The sequence below is a fragment of the Lepisosteus platostomus genome, chromosome 4 (genome assembly GCF_059453375.1).
Source record: "Lepisosteus platostomus isolate fLepPlt1 chromosome 4, fLepPlt1.hap1, whole genome shotgun sequence".
Taxonomy (NCBI): Eukaryota; Metazoa; Chordata; class Actinopteri; order Semionotiformes; family Lepisosteidae; genus Lepisosteus; species Lepisosteus platostomus.
Window position 1 is genome coordinate 26,314,280 of NC_142614.1, and position 20,890 is coordinate 26,335,169.

Sequence of the window (20,890 nt, forward strand, 5' to 3'; positions counted from 1 at the left end):
CTCAGGGGACAATATGTGGGAGACAAAAGAATCTATGACTTTTTTAATAGATGCTAACTATGTTATGGTTTAAATAACATTGAATTTGATTTTTAACCTGCTCTTTTCTCCATCTGTTATCTAATTCAGAAACAGTTTTAATCAATATCAGGAAGGCTTTCTGGAAATAGATGGCTTTATCATTTTAAAATGTTTTAAAAGGAAATGTAAATTAAGAAGTTTTTATTTTCACAAGCTCTCATCATTGAGAATGAATTGAGTAGAAAGCAGATATATAACTGATATAAAATGTTTGATTTGTGCGCTCCAGTTGCCATTTTAACCACAGACGTATAGACCAATAATGCTCAATAACTCCATGAAAACTACACTCGAATAAAACTGCAAATATATAAAAAACTGAAATCCTCAACAAAGGTATCTAATAACGTGCAAAATAATGGAATGCTAAATGCCATTTCTTAAAAATAAAATGTACCAAGTATTCAAAATGTGTTTCTGTGTCCTGGGCATCAAAAAATACAAGTTCACAAAGCAATTATCAGGAAAATGATCATCGTTTTGTTAAATGTCAGGTGCACTGACATTTTATTGCAAAGGCATGAGATAAATTCATTATGCTTCACATATGACATCAACAGGATGTCTACAAGAAAGTCAATGTCTAGTAGCATATATTCCCCAACTGTTGAATAGCAACACAAGCTGTACATCTGCAATACAATCTTTGCACCAGGTTGCAGATGCAGTCTTGTGGGATTCTGATCCATTCCTCTCAGAACCTGTATCTGTTCACTTGTCTCTGAGCCCTACATGCCACATGTCACCCCAGCTCAATCCACATATATTCAATGTCCACATGGCAAAACAGCCCCTATCTTTGAGGCCACTGTTACATGAGCTGCCTAAAGAAGTGTGTTGTCCTGCAGAAATGTTATGTCCAAATAAGCATGCAGAAAAGATGGTAATAGAGGTCTCAGGACTTGATCAAAGTTATACAAGCTATCAGAGTGTGATGATTTGTGTTCTTGCAGATTGTGGCCTGTCATGGAGGAACTGTTTTTGGCTCTGACGTCTTGCAAGGTAAGAAATTGTAATCCATGTTTTTCTTATTCAGCTCATGCATCCATCTCCACTCATTCTTCACCTGTGGAGCTGTAGTGCTGTGTGTTACCTCTCACTCTGTATGGAGGTTCTGGTGTCCTCATCCTACAGCCAGTGGGCTGATGTTCAGCCAAGAGGTTTGAACCCAATCTCCCTAAACACTCAATGAACATTTTTAATACAATTATTTTTTGTTGTTGTTGCTTTTTCTTGTGAACTTTGTTTTTAAGAAACAAACTGATCCTCTGAAGGATATTTTATTCTTTCAAGAAGCATCCACAACATTTCAAAGCCATTCATTTAAAATTAAAACTTCCAATGGCTACCTGAAAAAAGTTATTCTCAAGATCTTAGTGCACGCTCTATATATTGAACATAAGTCTTGTATTTCGTAAGGCAAATATGAAACATCTGTTTTCCAGCATACAGTTCCATCAAATTCAAAGAGTTAGAGGACACCAAAATTGTGTTGGATAGAAAATATATATGGATAAAAAGGAGATTACCGAAGACCAGTTTCAAGACTTCCAATCCCATAAAGAACTCATTTGAAGACCTACTGTATAACTGCTGTCTCTATAAACATTATGAACTACAGTAAATTAACCTATTCAGACCTAGACGTTTTTCAACATTATTGATATTGTAATTGTACAGGTCACCAATGCTGTATACAAAATGTAAATACACTCATTAAACAGACACTGAGAGTGTGGATGAATGCACTTGTCTTGTGTGGCAGAGAATCCCTCATATGAGTCACAGTCCAGGGGAGAATAGGAAGCTTTCCCTTACACCTTACAACAGGTTCAAGACCTGCCCTGGAGTGCAACCCCACACTGGGGCAAAGGGTAGTTCCGTGTCTATGATCTGTAATCTATTCAATAGTGCCTTACAGTATTTGCATGCATTGAGATGACAACACTGGGCTTTTTCAAACCATCCTTTGCCTGTTAGCATGCGTATGATGGCCTGCCAGAAACAAAAGACATTTCTGTGTGGCCGATGACTGTGCTTTCTGTAAAAACTAAAAAATACAGTCCGATTTAGACAGAAAGGTAGAGAACCATTTATAATTTTAATGTTAAAAACTACCTTCCAGGAAGTATTGTAAGGATCCGTTTTGCAGAAAATGTAACACTTGACACTTAAAATGTTGAGTTTTTTAAAAAGCGAGTAAAAAAATAAACCGGTGAAACTGATGAGACAATACTGTACATGGGCACTTGGCATATCTGGAGATTTTATGTATTTATTTTTTACTGATTCTATATGAAGCTTTGAACGCCAGCTTCAGCATCCTTCCTTCAGTGTTTGATAACTATATAAATCACAAAGCCAAATCTGCTGGCACAAATTGAAAGTGTGTTGTGAATTTATTTCCCGGGACACTTGAATACTCGTTTGAGTCTCCTTGAACATATTTGCTGCGCTGTCAGCTGTCAACGACTTCCAGTGCATGCTTGCCTGAAGCTAACAAGTTTAATATGTTTGCTAAAAATAGAGAACCTGCCTGAAACACCTAACAAATAGGTCATTTGGAGTAATCAGAAAATATACAAGTTTTGAACATTACTTCTACATTATATAAAGTTGTGTTGCTTTCACGGTTATGCTTTGGGGAACATGGCCCCAGCAGAAACAGGTCAGCAAGGCATGTCATGTACAAAAGAGTGGGGGAGGACAGCAATTGAAAATGTTGATTACGTTTGCATAGACACGTGTTGGAGTTCACATAGTTATCAACACACAGTATTAGGGGTTTTATTGTATCTTATCAAATTTAAATCAGATTGGCGTGCTGTATACTATAGGTGTTATTTAAGCAGAGTGCTCTGCTTAGGTTTTCTCAGATGCAAAGATCAAGCCTTTAGGGCAGTACATCTTAAAACTTTCAAGAACATGCAACTATAAAAACTTAAATACTGTAAAAGAAGTTAATAATATACAGTGCCTTGCGAAAGTATTCGGCCCCCTTGAACTTTTCAACCTTTTGCCACATTTCAGGCTTCAAACATAAAGATATAATTTTTTTATTTTATGTGAAGAATCACCAACAAGTGGGACACAATTGTGAAGTGGAACGAAATCTATTGGATTTTTGAAACTTTTTTAACTAATAAAAAAATGAAAAGTGGGGCGTGCAAAATTATTCGGCCCCTTTACTTTCAGTGCAGCAAACTCACTCCAGAAGTTCAGCGAGGATCTCTGAATGATCCAATGTTGTCCTAAATGACTGATGGTGATAAATAGAATCCACCTGTGTGTAATCAAGTCTCTGTATAAATGCTCTGCTCTGTGATAGTCTCAAGGTTCTGTTGAAAGCGCAGAGAGCATCATGAAGACCAAGGAACACACCAGGCAGGTCCGTAATACTGTTGTGGAGAAGTTTAAAGCCGGATTTGGATACAAAAAGATTTCCCAAGCTTCAAACATCCCAAGGAGCACTGTGCAAGCGATCATCTTGAAATGGAAGGAGTATCAGACCACTGCAAATCTACCAAGACCTGGCCGTCCCTCTAAACTTTCAGCTCAGACAAGGAGAAGACTGATCAGAGATGCAGCCAAGAGGCCCATGATCACTCTGGATGAACTGCAGAGAACTACAGCTGAGGTGGGAGAGTCTGTCCATAGGACAACAATCAGTCTTACACTGCACAAATCTGGCCTTTATGGAAGAGTGGCAAGAAGAAAGCCATTTCTCAAAGATATCCATAAAAAGTCTCGTCTAAAGTTTGCCACAAGCCACCTGGGAGACACCCCAAACATGTGGAAGAAGGTGCTCTGGTCAGATGAAACCAAAATCGAACTTTTTGGCCACAATGCAAAACGATATGTTTGGCGTAAAAGCAACACAGCTCATCACCCTCAACACACCATCCCCACCGTCAAACATGGTGGTGGCAGCATCATGGTTTGGGCCTGCTTTTCTTCAGCAGGGACAGGGAAGATGGTTAAAATTGAGGGGAAGATGGATGCAGCCAAATACAGGACCATTCTGGATGAAAACCTGTTGGAGTCTGCAAAAGACCTGAAACTGGGACGGAGATTTATCTTCCAACAAGACAATGATCCCAAACATACAGCAAAATCTACAAAGGAATGGTTCACAAATAAACGTATCCAGGTGTTTGAATGGCCAAGTCAAAGTCCAGACCTGAATCCAATCGAGAATCTGTGGAAAGAGCTGAAAACTGCTGTTCACAAATGCTCTCCATCCAACCTCACTGAGCTCGAGCTGTTTTGCAAGGAAGAATGGGCAAGAATTTCAGTCTCTCGATGTGCAAAACTGATAGAGACATACCCCAAGCGACTTGCAGCTGTAATCGCAGCAAAAGGTGGCTCTACAAAGTATTAACGCAAGGGGGCCGAATAATTTTGCACGCCCCACTTTTCATTTTTTTATTAGTTAAAAAAGTTTCAAAAATCCAATAGATTTCGTTCCACTTCACAATTGTGTCCCACTTGTTGGTGATTCTTCACATAAAATAAAAAATTTATATCTTTATGTTTGAAGCCTGAAATGTGGCAAAAGGTTGAAAAGTTCAAGGGGGCCGAATACTTTCGCAAGGCACTGTAACTGAGTTTCCAAAAAAAACTTTTCAAGCAAAGCTAGGTGTGAGTGATAAATTAAGACATGCAAATATCATGCATACTGATGTTTTTCTTTAATTAAATTTATTTTTATCTTAAATTTATTTGTACACCCCATTGAACAAAGTGTGTAACATTTAAGGATAGACATCCATCTGGGATTATCTGTTCACATTAACAATGTCAACTTTCCAATGATTTGTATTGTTTCGGGTAAGAATTGGGCTTTTCATCTTATATTCCAATGTTTCTATGGAAGATGAGCACTCACATCATATTTCTAACATTACCTAACAATAACAACTTCATGGAAAGAAGAAGCCAGTCTTTAGCTTTAATTCATTGGCAATACCAGCAAAGCTGAAAGCTAAAGAACAAAAACAGGAAAGCTACTATTTAGTTATGCTTTTCTTAGTTAAGACTGCATACTAGTTATAAAGGGTGTATGGACCCCTGATTGTGTTTAAGTGGGTATTAGATAAATTACATTTCCCTCTCTTACTTCTGCAGGGTTCATTACTCTGCTTTTGCTATCTTTGGTTTAATCTTTTGTTATTCAAGGCCTGCTCCATATCGCAGTGATAGCTTCTGTATTAATCTAGAGTGATATCTGGTGGCAAGGGGAGTAATGTGTTTAGACGGTGGTTATTAATAAACATGGGAATTGTTAACACCCTCATTTCCAACAATGATGTTTCCTTAGGAAATGGACTATAAGGCGACACAGGGACAAAAGTGGAAGAGGGAACAGAGAAACCTATTGAGAACTGGAAAAAAACTTTTGGGGAAACAGTGAGAAATTGGACTTCATAAAGTAGCAAATGAAGCATCAGTTTTGTCAAGCTTTCCAAAGACCTAAGGAGAGATGAAAGCAGGTACAAAATAAAACTGAACAGATGTCATAAGTTTTGCCTACACCCTGCAGCATTTCGTTTCCAGTATTTTTGTTGGAAGGTTCTAGATTTTAATTTAGCTACACATACAGTACTGTGTGTATCAAAATGCTGATGGTGGAACTCAACATATTGTTACACAAACGGAGAAATACAGAAATAGATAGAACAGATTAGTCTATACAATAAGTAAATTAATTAATCATTACCCCCCGAACTGTAAAAGTTTGCCAAAAATATACCTAAGAAGTTGGACTTCCGAGGTATATTTTTCCATTAAACACCCGAGTTCCTTATTTTCTGGCAAAGCTTTAGTAAAAACAGTAATAAATCAGGCACACGGGATTAAACAAATATTTATTAATAATGTTTAAGGCTTATAAATTCTAACTCATAAACAACAAACATACAAGTTACTCTATTTACAAACTAGGCGTGTAGGAGGCCTACTGTACTGTATGTCTTGTCCACCCGAAAAAAAAAACTGCTAAAAAAAACTGCTTATAGTATTCAAATCCTATAAAATCCCTAACAGGCCAAAAAGAGACCTGTGTTCAATACCAAACAGAATACAACCTAGAGATAAATCTCTCTATGTAAATTTGTATGCCATCTTCCTTTTCTTAAAATCCTTTCACTAACGAGGAGAAATCATTTTTAACCTAGGGATTCACAGTACTGGAAATCGGAGTTTCCTAAAACAATAGAATTGCACATTCTCTTAACATGGTTCAAATACTTAACTTGAATCTGGTCTTCAAGGCTGATTGGAACAAGGTCCTCCAATGTGGCACTCTCTTCTCCCTCTCCTTGTCTTTCTCTCCTTTTTTTCTTACTCTCTCACTTTCTCACCAGACTTCTTAATTCTCTGCTTCTTGGCTGTTGATGACCCATTTACCAAGAACTTAATTAACCAAGGTAAAACAAAGGATTGCTTTAATCACTGTCTCTCTGACCCCCTCATACTTGGCAAATGTAGTACTGTACCTTAGTTCCTTTTTTGCTTTGAACTACAAATGTTGACACTAGTTACTGTAGATGTCTGACCTTTATCCCAAGGTTCTTGCGACACCTCGATAGCCTCTTCCAATAACCGTAACGATATTATATTTATTAGCCCTTGAGTGAAGGTACTGTATCCTGGTGCCCATCCAGGGTGTATCTTGCCTTACGTACTGTATATATATTATTATAAGTATAGTCCCTGGGTCACTGGGTCACTGTGACTTGAATTGGATAAGTGGTTATTGAAAGTCATGTGATTTGATGCGATATTTAAATATTCAGATGGGTTTTAACAGTGTCTGGTAAAAAATAATTCTCTTTCATCTTTTACGAGAAACTCTAGGGATTGTATGACATGATAAGGCAATATATATATATACACAGTATACTTATATTAAGAATTGGTTCCTTGTAGGAAACAGAGGATACAGATAAGGATAAATGCTCAAGGTGTAATTACTGTATGTAATGGGTGATGTAGTTATTGGAGTACCTCAGCTATGCAGTATGTACTAGGGCCTCTTTTCCTTCTTTTGTATACCAATCTTATAAATTCTGGTATAGCTAGAAAATGAATATAAAAAATAAAATGGGGAAACAATGAACCAGAAGGAGCTACTTTTCTTATGAAAAAGACTTACGTGGTTAGATGGGTAGACTTAATGTGGTGATTGTGCCATCCTTAAGGTAACAGTAATGAGATTCTTACTCTTCATGGAGTGTACAAATAGGAAATGTTTCAGCTCATTTCATTATTGTTAGATGCCCTTAAGTTATATAAGTAACAAGTATCACAAACTGCAGTTTCTTGTCTTTTGAATAACCTTGAATCTGTTAAATCTGCAATTTCACATGCTTCATGATTTACAGTCGTATATTTCAAATCACATTTCCATAATTAAAATGAATAAAATTATACAGAAAAAAATAGTTGGAATGACATCAGAAAAGACAGGAAAATCCCCAGGAGGGAAGGATGGAAGAAAACTGCTCTGGCCAAGCCAGTTACCTCTGAAAAATCATATGGAACCATATAGACAATTTCAATCCAGAGCTCTACAGTACAAGAAAGACACACACCTAAGCATAACATTTCGTTCCACCGATTTGAGATATAAACTTCCAAAACTGCAATTTTAACTGGCAAGATGACAAATGGGTATTATCAGACGCATCAGAGAGGGAAGTGTAAGAATGGATCTGTTTAATGATTGTTTTAAAATAAACCTGAATCACAGATTATTTTTGTAACACCCACATGGTTTGCAGTTGTCTTTTCCACATCTCAGCTTGCAGCTACAAACCCCAGAACTACACATAAGGAAAGAATGGGGAATATTTATCATTTAATATGTTACCAGCGTCCTTACTTCTTGCCACTATGGAGGCTCTGTTGGCTATATTTTATGAGCCAAGTAAAATGTGCAGTTTGGGGTTCAGAGGCTAAGAAGTCTGAGTGGGGAAATGCAGTAAAACTCCATACTGGAAGAACCTGAGACGGCATGGTGTGGACCATTGCAAATCAAAGTCCCAGCTTGTGGCATGTGTATGAAAATGCAGAGCACACCTGTGATGATGAACTTCCATGAAGGCAAAGAAGGCTGAAAGGAATGAATCTAGTGGCCAACCTCTCAAAGAAACGCATCCACAGTAGGAACATGACGCATTAAACAGTGTAAGAGATGGGGGGGGGAAATGTGTCAATCCTTTTAGGCTATGCTTCCTAACTTAATTTCTCCAGGTTTCTTTTAAATTCCAGATTTCATACTACTGTATCTTTTCCAGATTCCTGTTTCTCTAAACAAAATCAAATTGTTTAAGCAATGCACAAACTTTAAATTATGAAGCTAGTCTTCAATACAAAATACAGTATATTATCAATCTATCGCAAAACTTGCATTCATATTTCTTTTATAGCATAGCCTGTAGCTTGGATTAATTGTACAAGATGAATGAAAAACCGAGCAACCTGTCCTGCACAGTTCATTTTGGAAAGTAAGAAAACAAGGCAAGTCCACCTACAGTACATTTGAGTGTAAAACCAGCATGAATTCTTAATGACTGCAGTGCTGACGACAAGATTCTTTCCTCTTGGGCCGTCGGCAGAAAGGCTGACAATGAGCATCCCAGCTGTTTAATACTTTCCTTCACACCTTCATTTCCACAATATGGTAGTTGGATGCTTGCACCAAAATAAGGTCACACTCATTAATGCACAAAAACAATAATGCTAAAATATTAAGACATAACAATAAAGGCAATGCTAGCCTTTAAATAATTAAGTGGTGATTAAATTTGCCATTTAAATTATATTAAACATGAGACGCATGAGAACTTTTTGTTGGACATTATAAATTTAATGGGTTGCACGGTACTTCTGAAAAGGTTTATAAAGGCTAGGAAACATTAATTCCCTACATACAGTACAATGCGGACATTGGATGTTGCCAAAATGCATGCGGAGATTTCATCCTAATTCTATGGCATCATTTATTTTCATTCATAATTTACTTATGAAATACTTTTGTATTATGCGTGCATCAGCATAGCAGCTGTCTGTCTTTCAAAATCCTCATATTCTTTACCTTCTTTTACTATATTAGTGACTTGTTATTCTGATTGTCAGTATGTTTCAGCATTAGCTAATTCACATTTTTCTGGAGTACCCCTGACCTTTAAAAATTCTTTAGCCCTTAATGACATTTTTATTGGCTGTCATTAAATCACCTTTTTTTCTTGACGAATATTACTGTTTTTTTTTGTTTTATTGTTACGTACGTACCGTATTTCTTTCACTCAAAGAATTTGGCCAAATGCATTATTGTGCTTAATGCTATGCACGTGATGGCCCATGATTACCTTATTTGTTTTCATTTATTTAATCTGGATATTAACAAGGTTGCTGATATAACATTCAATAGGAATCTCCTGTTTTTCAACAGGGGTCACTGAAACATTGACAATGCCTTAACCATGAAATAATTAACTTAGTATTACCTGATCTGCTTTAAAGTAAAAAATGTTGTTCTTTCTTTTTTTCTTTTTAACATGGAATTAAATTATAATTATTCCTTCGTGGCAAAACAAATGTGTTGTTTTGTGAGTATGTGGGCTATGCCACTGAATGCTTTGTTAGATGTTTCCATATTTCCAGTCCAGGCTATTTCTCAAGTTTTGTCACCACTGGAAATATCTGCTTTTCTAAAGGAGACAAAGAACTTCTCCATCAACTAGCTTTTCTCGAGTTATGTTAACTACAATTACTTACCAGTCGTCACCTGTCTGAGTCAGAAAAACAATGATTGCAGTATTGCATCTCTCTTTTTTTAAAGAAGATTCTGAACAGCCGAGTAACAGCTGCAGAAGTAAAACCGGTAAACAATTTTCCTGGAAAGCGAGACCCGGGGGGGGGGAATTGAAACTTCATCCAATTAACATGGTCATACATGGACACAACTGGCAAACATAGGGATTCAGCCAGCAAGAGATTTGAATGGAACATTTTAGTAACCCTGATTGTAAGACTCCAGCAATTACATGTCTTTTTTTTTCCACATTAGTTACAGAAAGCCTCATAGGATGAAATGGATAATGATTCCTAGGTATTTAATGAGCATCACATGAGTGGAAAGCAAGAGGGGACCTATCCAAATATTAAACTCATAAACATTAATGTATTAATCATCCTATTTACATCGAATTGACAAATATGATCACCTCTGCTCTGAGCTAAATAATTTGAATTGACTTGAATACTATGTACTTTTTATACATGTGTAACTCCATACCATTGTGTAGAGCATTCATATAGAAAACTATTTTATGCAGTGTATACAGATGGTCTGTGTTTAGAATTTAGATTTAAGGATTGAATTATCAGGGTGCAGTATGCTGGTCCATTGGTTAACTTTGCTGCCTTTGGGTCCCTGGGTTAAATTCTGGATCTGGGGGGTTATTTGCACAGAGTTTGTATGTTTACCATAGTACTGCATTTGCATGTTTGTGTTTGTGTCTGTGTGCCCTGACATGGACTGGTGTCCAGTCCAGGGTGTGTCCTGCTTTATGTCCATTGTTTGACAGGATGGGCTCCTGTTCACATCCCTGACCCTGTATTGGATAAAACCGTTAGAAAATGGATGTTCTGTATAGATGGATTATTGGATTTCTCATTTGTTTAGGTCATACAAATGTTACCTTTGTGCAGTGGTACAGTACAGTACATCTAATCCAAAAAATTCAATAGTATCTTAGACAACTAGTTTACCTTACAAACGTATCCAAGAAGTGCTGTTACTGTATATTCTCCATTCGTTTTCTCTGGAGCTAAGAGGAGCTGCACCTGCACAGTGTTTCCTCCACAGAGCACCATAAGAAACTTAAGTCTAAGTTAATTATTTGTAAAAGGTGGTATCCCTGACCATAATAAACCATAAAAAATGAACCCATTTCTGAGAAACATTATTTTAAAATATTATTGTGTTAATGCGGAACCACCAATATCATTAGTAGACACCCTTTAATTGTATTTGCCATTCTTTCCCCCGAATCATCAACACTGATGTTATGGGATACAATTGCTGCATTTTATAGTGACTTGGTTTGTCAAACTGAAAGGTATAATTCTACTGAATATTACACAAAAATTCCCCCAAAACTCAAAACATAAGAAAGGATACAAAAAAGAGGAGGCAATTTGGCTCCTTATGATTATGACATTACAATGAAGGATGTAAAGACTAAAGGCTTCATACTATACTTGCAATGCAACTACAGTAGTGTACACTTAATTCAAAATGATTTATTCAAAGTAAGGTATGTGGATGTTTGCTCACAGGTTAGTTGCTCACAACAACAACAACAAAAAAATGGGCAGATATATTAGTATTAATTTTCTATGAGAAAAAAAATAAGGATTAGGTGATATGAAGCCAACAGAAGGTTTCTGAAAGTTAAGTAATTAATACTTTTTTAGTTGGTCCTGGAATCAAAGAAAGACAGACTGCATAATTATTTGATAATGCACACAAAGACGTGACAAGGTTACGGGTCAATAGGCATGATTTTAAAGATGTTAGATGACACTGCTTTGATCTTGCTGCTTGTTGCTTTGACTAATATACTGTGTACTGTATATATAGAATGGTTTATGATTGGGTAAATGTCAGAAAAATATGATATAGGGAGAACATTTTTATTGCTGTAAGCAGGGAAATTAGAAAGCAAAGGGAGAGATGGGTGATCATCAGGGCAAATCAAGGAGGAAGGGAGGGCAGGGGCTCTGGCAAGGGGCTGTTCCATAGCATATGGAGGTTGGACTGGATAGGCTTGCTTGGAACAAAGATGTGTTTAGAGAAGATTTGCAGGACTGAAGACCAATTCAACTGCTGCAAGAGACTGGACCGGACTTCTGTGACTGAAAAGTGAAAGATGGAGTTAGGCAACGCAATTGTAACAGCTGGGAGACTTGGGCTTTGGTTTCGTTTTCTAGGTCTCTAGAGTTTGCTGTGTACGGTATGTGGAAGTCCTGGAGGTTGGTTTAGCAAAAACATCCAGGGACACATCTGTACAGATAGAGTAAATACTGTAGATCTGAATTCTGCTCAACACAAAACCTACTCATGACAGGGTTATCTCTGAAACTACTGCACTTACAATGCAATCATGTTTCTGAAACCAAACACTGCATCCCAGAGATATTTCCAGTCTCTTGGTTTCCAGCCACCTAATGTTTGTAACTGGAAAAGTGAAAAGTGAAAGTCTTGCTAGAAAATAATATACTACAAATTAATTTGGTAACATTAATTACAAAAATAATAAGCAGATATCAATCACATCTCAGTTGTTTATTTGTTTAAACAAGTTCTTTGTGAAATTGTTCTCATGATTTGCTACTTCAATATACTGTACATCAGAAATTGTACTGTATATAGCACATACAGTACTGTATGAGGTACAGTATTAACAATCCTAAAATTAATATTTTGTTATCTTCCCAGAAGTCATGTCCTATTTAAAGCATGTTGTATGTACAATTTCACAATTTATTATACATGAAAAACTTACATGAACATATATTCAAACAGATGCTAGAACAAATTCTGTATTGTTTATTTAAACCCTGAGGAAGAGATTTCATTAGGTAAATATCTATTACTATTTAAGGAAAAGCCAAACTTATTTTAAAAATGTTTAAGATACCCTTGATGAACAAGGGCTTTTAAGTTCTTATTCAGTTTGAGTGATAATAAGGTTTAATCTCTGAATTCAAATTAAAAGCTACATTTTCATTTTTAATTGCATTCCTCAATAATCCCCAAAATGAGTTTGATTAAAAAAAGTCAGAAAATACTAATGTATGATCTGCAGTCTAATAAATAAATATCTAAATGGATATACATACTGTACTGTATGTGTGATAACAATACAGATCATTTGTCTTCCTTATTCAAGCAATATTACATGGTTAGGAGATATGGGCAATATCATTAAAATGTGTGCAAGGTATTCCCCTGGTACAAAGCCATCAGCTACCTACACATCTGACACAAATGATCTTTCCAAGAAAAATAATAATAGTAATAATAAGAAAATTTTCCAGTGCACCTTAACTTTACATAGAGCAAACTGGGGAATGTGCTTTGTCAGATTGATAAATGTCTTTTTCCCAGATCATCTTTTTGAAAACAAGTGGAAAGAAACAACTTTTTAATGGCTTGTTTAAGCTGACAGCTTCATTCCTGTGAGGTGTGTATGTTGCACAACAACCTCATTTATAATTCAGAAAGTTCACTTGATACAATTACTGAAAGTTTTTAGTTATCCCTCCAAGGCATAAACCTTCAAAATCTATTGTCTAAGAAATTCCAATTTTTATGAATGCATTAATTTTTAAAATAATTTCCTGCTGGAGTCTACCTTTAGACAACAAAGACTTTCAACACAATTTTAAGTCAGGTAGCCCAAATTATGCTACTGTATCTGTTTCCTAATTTGTTTCATGTGAAACAAACTGCAAAGACTTATTAGAAATGAGGAAGCCAAATAATTTCAATAAACTGCATATCAGCATAAGGAAATTTGATTGAAATGTTGCTGCCTTGACCTGCACTCCCAAACTTACATTTTAAAGTCTTTATGACTTTGATCGAAACCTACAGAAAGATGGAGAAGAGGTGTGATTTACATAAATTAGCTTTTTGGGGGGGTAACTCACCTGACTCAGGTGTCCTGAAGGAAATGAGAGAGACCTTGTAGAGTTCTTATGCTATGAATACAAATGATAGAATGAGGTAATGAATGAGAGAACAGGTAGCATATTGAATACATAAGAGGGAAAAGAAAGGTTTAAGGGAAGCTTTTGTGGTATTTCTAAATCAACCAGAGAAAAGAAAGTTCTGAACACACTGTTCCAGATAATTGTTTAAATGAGGGTGATGAATAAGGAACCCATAAAACTGCTGAAGAATCCTTAATTGCAGAAGATGGGGAGCTTGCATAGACTTGTTAATGCTGGGAGCAGGGAAATTAGGAAGTGAAGAGAGATTGAGAACAAAACGCATTTAAATGGAATGTTTTGGGTTGTTGATGTTGAAGAGAGCAACAGCCAGAATGGAAGGGTGGGGGGTCAGGTATCAGCAGACAGGCAGGCTTCTCCACAACAGGGGAAGAGGTGCATGATGATTCCATCAATGCAGCCTGGACTGAAACTCGAGGTATAGAGCTGAGCAGAGGAGCTGCTGAAGGGAGAATGGCATCCGAAGGGAAGCAGGAATCTCTTGCACGGGACTGAGCCCCAGGAACCCGGAGCCCCAAGGCTGTGGGTGGAACAGTTCGGGGGAGAGAGTAGAGGGCGGACACTGCAGTTGTAGGACGCTGGCAGGGTGTGGGTGGAGGGAGGAAATGGAGTTCAGTATATTTGCTGCATGCGCTGCAGCAAAAGCATGGAAAATGGGGGTGACAAGAGCTTGCCCACAGAGGGGCAGAGTGAGAGTCAGCTGCCTGGGGGGATCCTATGGGCACAGCAGAAAGAGCATTGAAAGAACAGAGACCAAAACAATGAAGATATTTCTGGGGTGAAAAGTGCACTAGTTTGGAGAAAGAAAGAGAGCAGACAAGGCAGGGATTGCAAGAGAAAGAGAGGATGGGAGAAAATGTCCATCACTCAATGGTATTACAAGAAAATCTGTGTATGGCAGTAACCTTGAAAAGTGAGAGAAAAGATATTCTCTCTGGACTGCTAAGACTTAATTATTAGAATATTGTGAACAATATTGGTCATCACAGTACAACAAATATATTTCTGGTGTGTAATCAATCCAGTCAAATTAACCAGATACTGTACATTCCATATTATGGGGAGGCACAATTCTTATGATGACTTAAGCTCATCACGAAGTATTTTTTTAATCTACACAGTATTATGATCAAATGTGTCACCATGGTGGTGGTGGGAAAAAGTTTAAAATGTAATTTTCAGTGTTTGTTTGGTTTAGAATCCTGAAGCACTAGTCAGGACCCTTGATTAAAGTACAGAACTGAAGTCTCTTTTTGCACAAGATTAGATTGCAATACATCTTGCACACAATTGCAATAGAAAGCTTGCATGCTTTTTATTAAAAATCAGACCTTATAAGTACCATTTATTTTCAATCAAAGCATTTTTTGGCACCTTTTGTCTTGTAGTGATTCATAGCCGTTCAGGGACGCCACATATGTAAGAAAACTGGCTCTCTGAAGGCACCAGTTCTGTAGGGTTTGGGCATTTACTGAGACAATTATTAATTGTAGCAGTAAATCACAAAGTTGATTCTTTTGATGGCTTTAGAGTCCAACCATGCGACATAACTCAAACAACGCGCACACACAGGTACTAATACACGAGGATACATTTATTAATACATAGAATATGCATATAAACCTAACAGATCTTATCGAGAGGGTTATCAGAATACAAAAGATATATATTCAATCAGTTACAAAGAGTTATACATATCAAGAGGACATACGTTCAGTATATCATTCATTAAGACCGTTTCGTAAAGTGAACTTGGTTACAACTTCTACATTAGATACTCAAACAAGTACATAACTCTTAGGAATTAAATTGATATCAACTGGTTGGGATAACAATTGAATTCTCGAGCTGTAATGCATTGAAGTTGAATACTCATCCAATCTTTGGGGATTCAGATCTCCTGCGGGCACAAAGAAACAGTTGCAGGCTGTTGCTGTCCAATCCGCGCTCTCTGGCTCCGTGCCAGGCTGTGCTGTGCGGCTTGCGACGGTGCGCTGCTGATGCTCACTGTTGGCATTAACTAGCAAAGTTTGTGCACAGGAGAAAAGATGACTGTGGGTCCCAGCAAGTCAGGAAGAGGACTGGTTCGTTCCTGATGAAGAGCTAGTTCTGAATAGTGATTCAGCTTTCCACAGTTCCGACCTGTTCAGGAGGCCTGCTGCTGGTTACTCTCTGGCAACCTCCACTCTAGACTCTTAGAACAAAGGAAAGTTCTGGCACTCGGACACACTGGCCGTTCCGTGGTTGTCCGGGCTGAGTCTCAGGATGGTCAGGAGGCGCGCTGCGAGAATGTCCTGCCCTTGGGAGCCTTCTGCTCCTGGGCCGTCCTGCCCTGGAATTCTCACAGAATCTTGTTGAATCTGAATCTGAATCTGAATCTTGTCTGAATCTCCCAGGCTCTCTGTGTTGCCTGTTTTTACCTGGAGGAACTTCAGCTCATTGATTGGCTGAAAGTTCCATGGGCATCAGAGTCCCACGTGGGTTACTCGGCCCTACCAGTCCCTGATTGGTTGATCAAGGTGAGATATGAGTCACTTAGTCCTGACACTTAGGAATGCAATCCAGATGTCCAACTCGCACTCCCTAGACAGATAGGCACCAATGGATGACCATTGATCATGATAGCCAGGCTTAGCTAAGTGCATCCCCCTTTGGGAGCTGTCCTTGGACCTTAAATCACCTTGCATGAATGGTTTCTCTGTGGCTGCACCACAGAGATGAACAGAGAAATGAGGCCTCATTTGGGAAGCTCAGAAACACTTAATTCTGCCTTATTATTAAGCCTCGCCGCTACAGTCTTAACATTCAAAGATATAGCCTGAAACACAGGGAGATCTTCCTCACTACTGATTGATACAGTACGTCGGTGAAGTGCAGTTTTAAACACAAAATTAACTTTTTACTTGGTGTTGTCTTTTTGATGATGAAACCTTGCCAATGAATCAGCTTGAATAGGATGTGAAGACAGAGGTCTTCCAGCCTTTTTTCACAGCGAAAAGAATTATGACAAATCTGTTATTAATGTTGATGAGTGGTAGAGATTACTGAAAACTAAGGATACAAATACATGAGAATGGGATAGGATATGTACTGTATATAAATACAATATATAATGCACATACATGGAAAGGAATATGAAAATTGGATTATTTGGACTACATAATAAGGACAGAGCTGTCACTGAGTCTCCTAAAATTAAAAGCCAAGCTTTAGAAAAATTAAACCACAATTTTTCTGATCTAGATGATGTGAAAGTATTGAGTATAGCATCCAGAATGTCCAACCTTTTTTTAATTAAACTGCAAATTAGGTTAATTAAGAGAGACAGTATTCTATTTATAAACAGAAGAAATGTTAAACATTCACAGCAAAACTTGGGCATAGAAAAATGATAAATTATGTACCTTTGCTCTAGATTAAAGTAACTCACCAGCCACCAATCTTGAATTTGACATTACATTTTTAAAATTAGTCATCATGGATAGTATTCCAATTTACACAAGCAAAGACTCATTTTTCAACAGGGCAAATCTGACATACTGTACTAATTAACAGATCTGAATTATTTCAATGAATGTAAAGCTGCATTACTGATAAGGAAATATTACAACCTGGACTAGAAAACCAACACTACAGATGCAATAAATTAACTATATCTCAGCTTTCATGCAATGAAATTATTAAGCAGATCAAGGAACCACCGAGTCCAAACAAATTACTTGTGAAAATTGTTTTCTTACCCACAAGCAAATAATTTGTTTTCTTAATCAATACAATACAAATTAAATATTCTCTTGCCCAGGCTGTTCAAAGCACAAGCAGGTGCTGCAGATTTCATTAAGACTCAAAGGAGATTGGGATTGCTATAGTTTTCTTGGTGGGGGGAATTTACACATCTGAAAAACCATTCAAGGTCAAAAGAGCTTGAGCTGGAAGGGGGTGAGGGTTTGCAGGTGAGGCAGGTGAAATTATACTTCTCATTAATTGTTTTGCAACTGCAGTTACTTTGAAATATTTACATTGTGCCAGTATAGATTCAGTAGGATATACAAAAATACAAAAAACTGCTTGCTGAAATGGCAGCTATTGCCAGACATGCAACACGTGTTCCACACTAAAGTAGTTCACACTGAAGTGGCTGACATCCTGATGAATTGACTGTTTACAGGTCTACGGGTTCATTATGAACAAACATTTTGTCTAGGTTAAACATATATTTAAAAATACATTTCTCTGCCATTTCACTGGACAGGACTGGCACGTTCACAAGTGCGTATTCATCCATGAGCAGTTTTGGCACCTTCACAAAGCAAAACCCTAACAACTTCATACTGAAGTCTTGGACAGGGGCAGCCATCTTTGCAAGATTACTTTTAACACCACATGAAATCGAATGGGGGTAATAAGTGCTCAGTACTGAAACAAAGAACAAAGAGCAACAGCTGAAACTTTGGGTTCCTTCACTCTACTTTTCAGCTCTACTGAATTAACCTTTATTTTACCAAAGGTATGGTAAGCAGAACACATGCAAAAGTGTATTAATTATTAACCATTCGGTTAATTACATTGCATCACTAGCTTTAAATCCCTTAATGCTTTGAAGTCCCCTTGTCTCCTAAGGAACCCTTTGAAGCTTAACATGCCAGACCACCATCAATGCCTGGTTGAGGGGTGCTATGCTGTCATTTTCTCTCCTTTGACAAAGCAAAGAAAAGAGGTGGATGGTGGACAGGAGGGGCCGAAGTCAACCATGGCAGCTAGAAGGAGATTCCTTGCCTTTCATTAGTTTCATTGTTTATTATCAAATGAGTGCGAGTTAACCATCTGACAGTATGGTGATGGAGAAAGGAAAAATATCCAGCTGCCTTCACTGAACTGAAACTCACCTTCTTACAATCTATTCCATTTTAGTTTGAGGTGCAATTTGGATATTAACAGCTGGTGGTCTGCAAAGTTGGTGTCACTAAGGCAGTGGTCATCCCTGCAAATTGGGCAGAATATTTATGGAAGAAGAATAAGTCCCAGCTTACAATGTACATGCAATGCAAAACATGGAAAGATAATCGGAGAATCAAAAGTCTTTTGTGGCTTGCTCAGTTATGGGACATATAGACCACCACTTGTGTGGGCTTCACTCAACAAATCCCTGCAAAATGATCCCATTTCTTCAAAATCAATCCCCAGGAATGCGCTAAGAATGGATTGCAATCTCCTAGATAGTTGATCTTTCCACACAACATTGAAGCACATTGATGGCAAGGTTTTTTTTTCCAGTGCTTTTTCAAGTGATGTTTCTAAGAATGTTTCAAATTTTGATTGACTTTTTAAGCCTCTGCATGCTGATACTGAAGTATTATTTGTCTTTAAGTGAGCAAACAGGGTATAAAATGTATTTTATGAGACTGATTGCATAACTCACTGAACTGCTTAGTACTTTCAAAGTGTATCAAACATTTCTTAGCAATCAACAGAAATGAGTTTACACAGCAGTAAACTTGAAGGAAGAATTTCTTCAATAATAAAAGATAAATTGAACTGTGAAAACATCTGTGATAACATTTTACAGCACCTGAAAAAAGACCAGTTCTAAACAATGTTTATAATTATTTCAGCTAATTTTGTTAGTTCAGGGACGTGTTAAATCCACTGTGGTTTCATTTAGCAGGTTAGAAACTCTAATACTGTACATGGTAGCATTTTTTAATACACTTTTTGAATATTAAATTGCTGCCTTTTTCGTTGTTCAATGAAGGACACAAAATAGCTCTGTTAAAAAATCATTTCTTTAGTATAATGATTAAATAATGCATTAATTATGATTAATTATTAATACAAATATTTAGAAAAAACAGCACACTCATACCTGGCCTTATGGGTACCTGTTATGGGTACATAGGCATGTACATGGACCTCTGTCCATGTTTCTACCACAGGGCATCAAAATACAGTCAGCTATTATGAAAGGGCCGATAAATAAGAGTTTAACTGGATTGGCAGTAGTTATCCAAGTCTCCACTGCCCCCACCTGGAACCACAGATCAGAGCGGTACAGAGCTCCATATAAACAATGTCAAGATAAGACAGGATCCAGTGATGTCTGTGGAGGAAATGCAAAAACGTTCAATGCAGCACCAACATCCTTTTAGCTGTGGTGAGACAGCCAGCCAGATCCATTTGTCTTGCTGTGAGAGGCCAGGGTTGTCGTTATCATTTAGTGTGTTTACTAAAAAGTAGACAAAGAAAAGAAGATATGCTGTAGCCACATATGGACATTCCCAAACTATGGGGGAAAAAGGTGCTCGTAGCATCTTTTTTTTCCATATGAGTGTACATACAGTAAGTGACAAAACGCCAGTTTAATTTGACACTATCTGTGAGGGGTAAAGATCAGTATATTCTGTCAAGGAACTTTAAATGACTCCTTAAATATTTTTTTCAATAATAAGTTTTTGGAAGACACATTTATATCATCCACGGAAAAGACAGGAGTAAGGGCTATTTCATACTTCAAAGTGGGAAATTTAATATGGGGTCACCTCTCCTACTGTATGAATTTAGATATTCTACTACACAATCCCAGTTCCTCAAAGGGAGAGGGAGGAATCATAGAACAGGTAATTTTTAAGTGATGGAGAACATTCATTTTTTCCATTTACTAAGATGGTACAGTATGTAAACAAATCTAAATACCAGTTAAAAACTAGTATACTTGAAGGGTTGTATCCAAAAATCCTCACCAGGTGAGGCAGGGATCAGTAGACATTGTCAACATATAACACATAACTATTGTATCATCAACATAGAATGATAGCTGTGCATCCTGCAATTGCACTGGGTTTCAGCTGCCTCGTCTCAACTATAAATTTCAGTGCTGTTGATTCCAGAGACGTTTTCCAGGGCATTTGTCATCTTCAGCTTTGACCTTATAAGTATATAATTAATTCATATTTGCACTCATGATCACATAAAACTTGCTATGTTCCAATAAAAAAAATCTGGT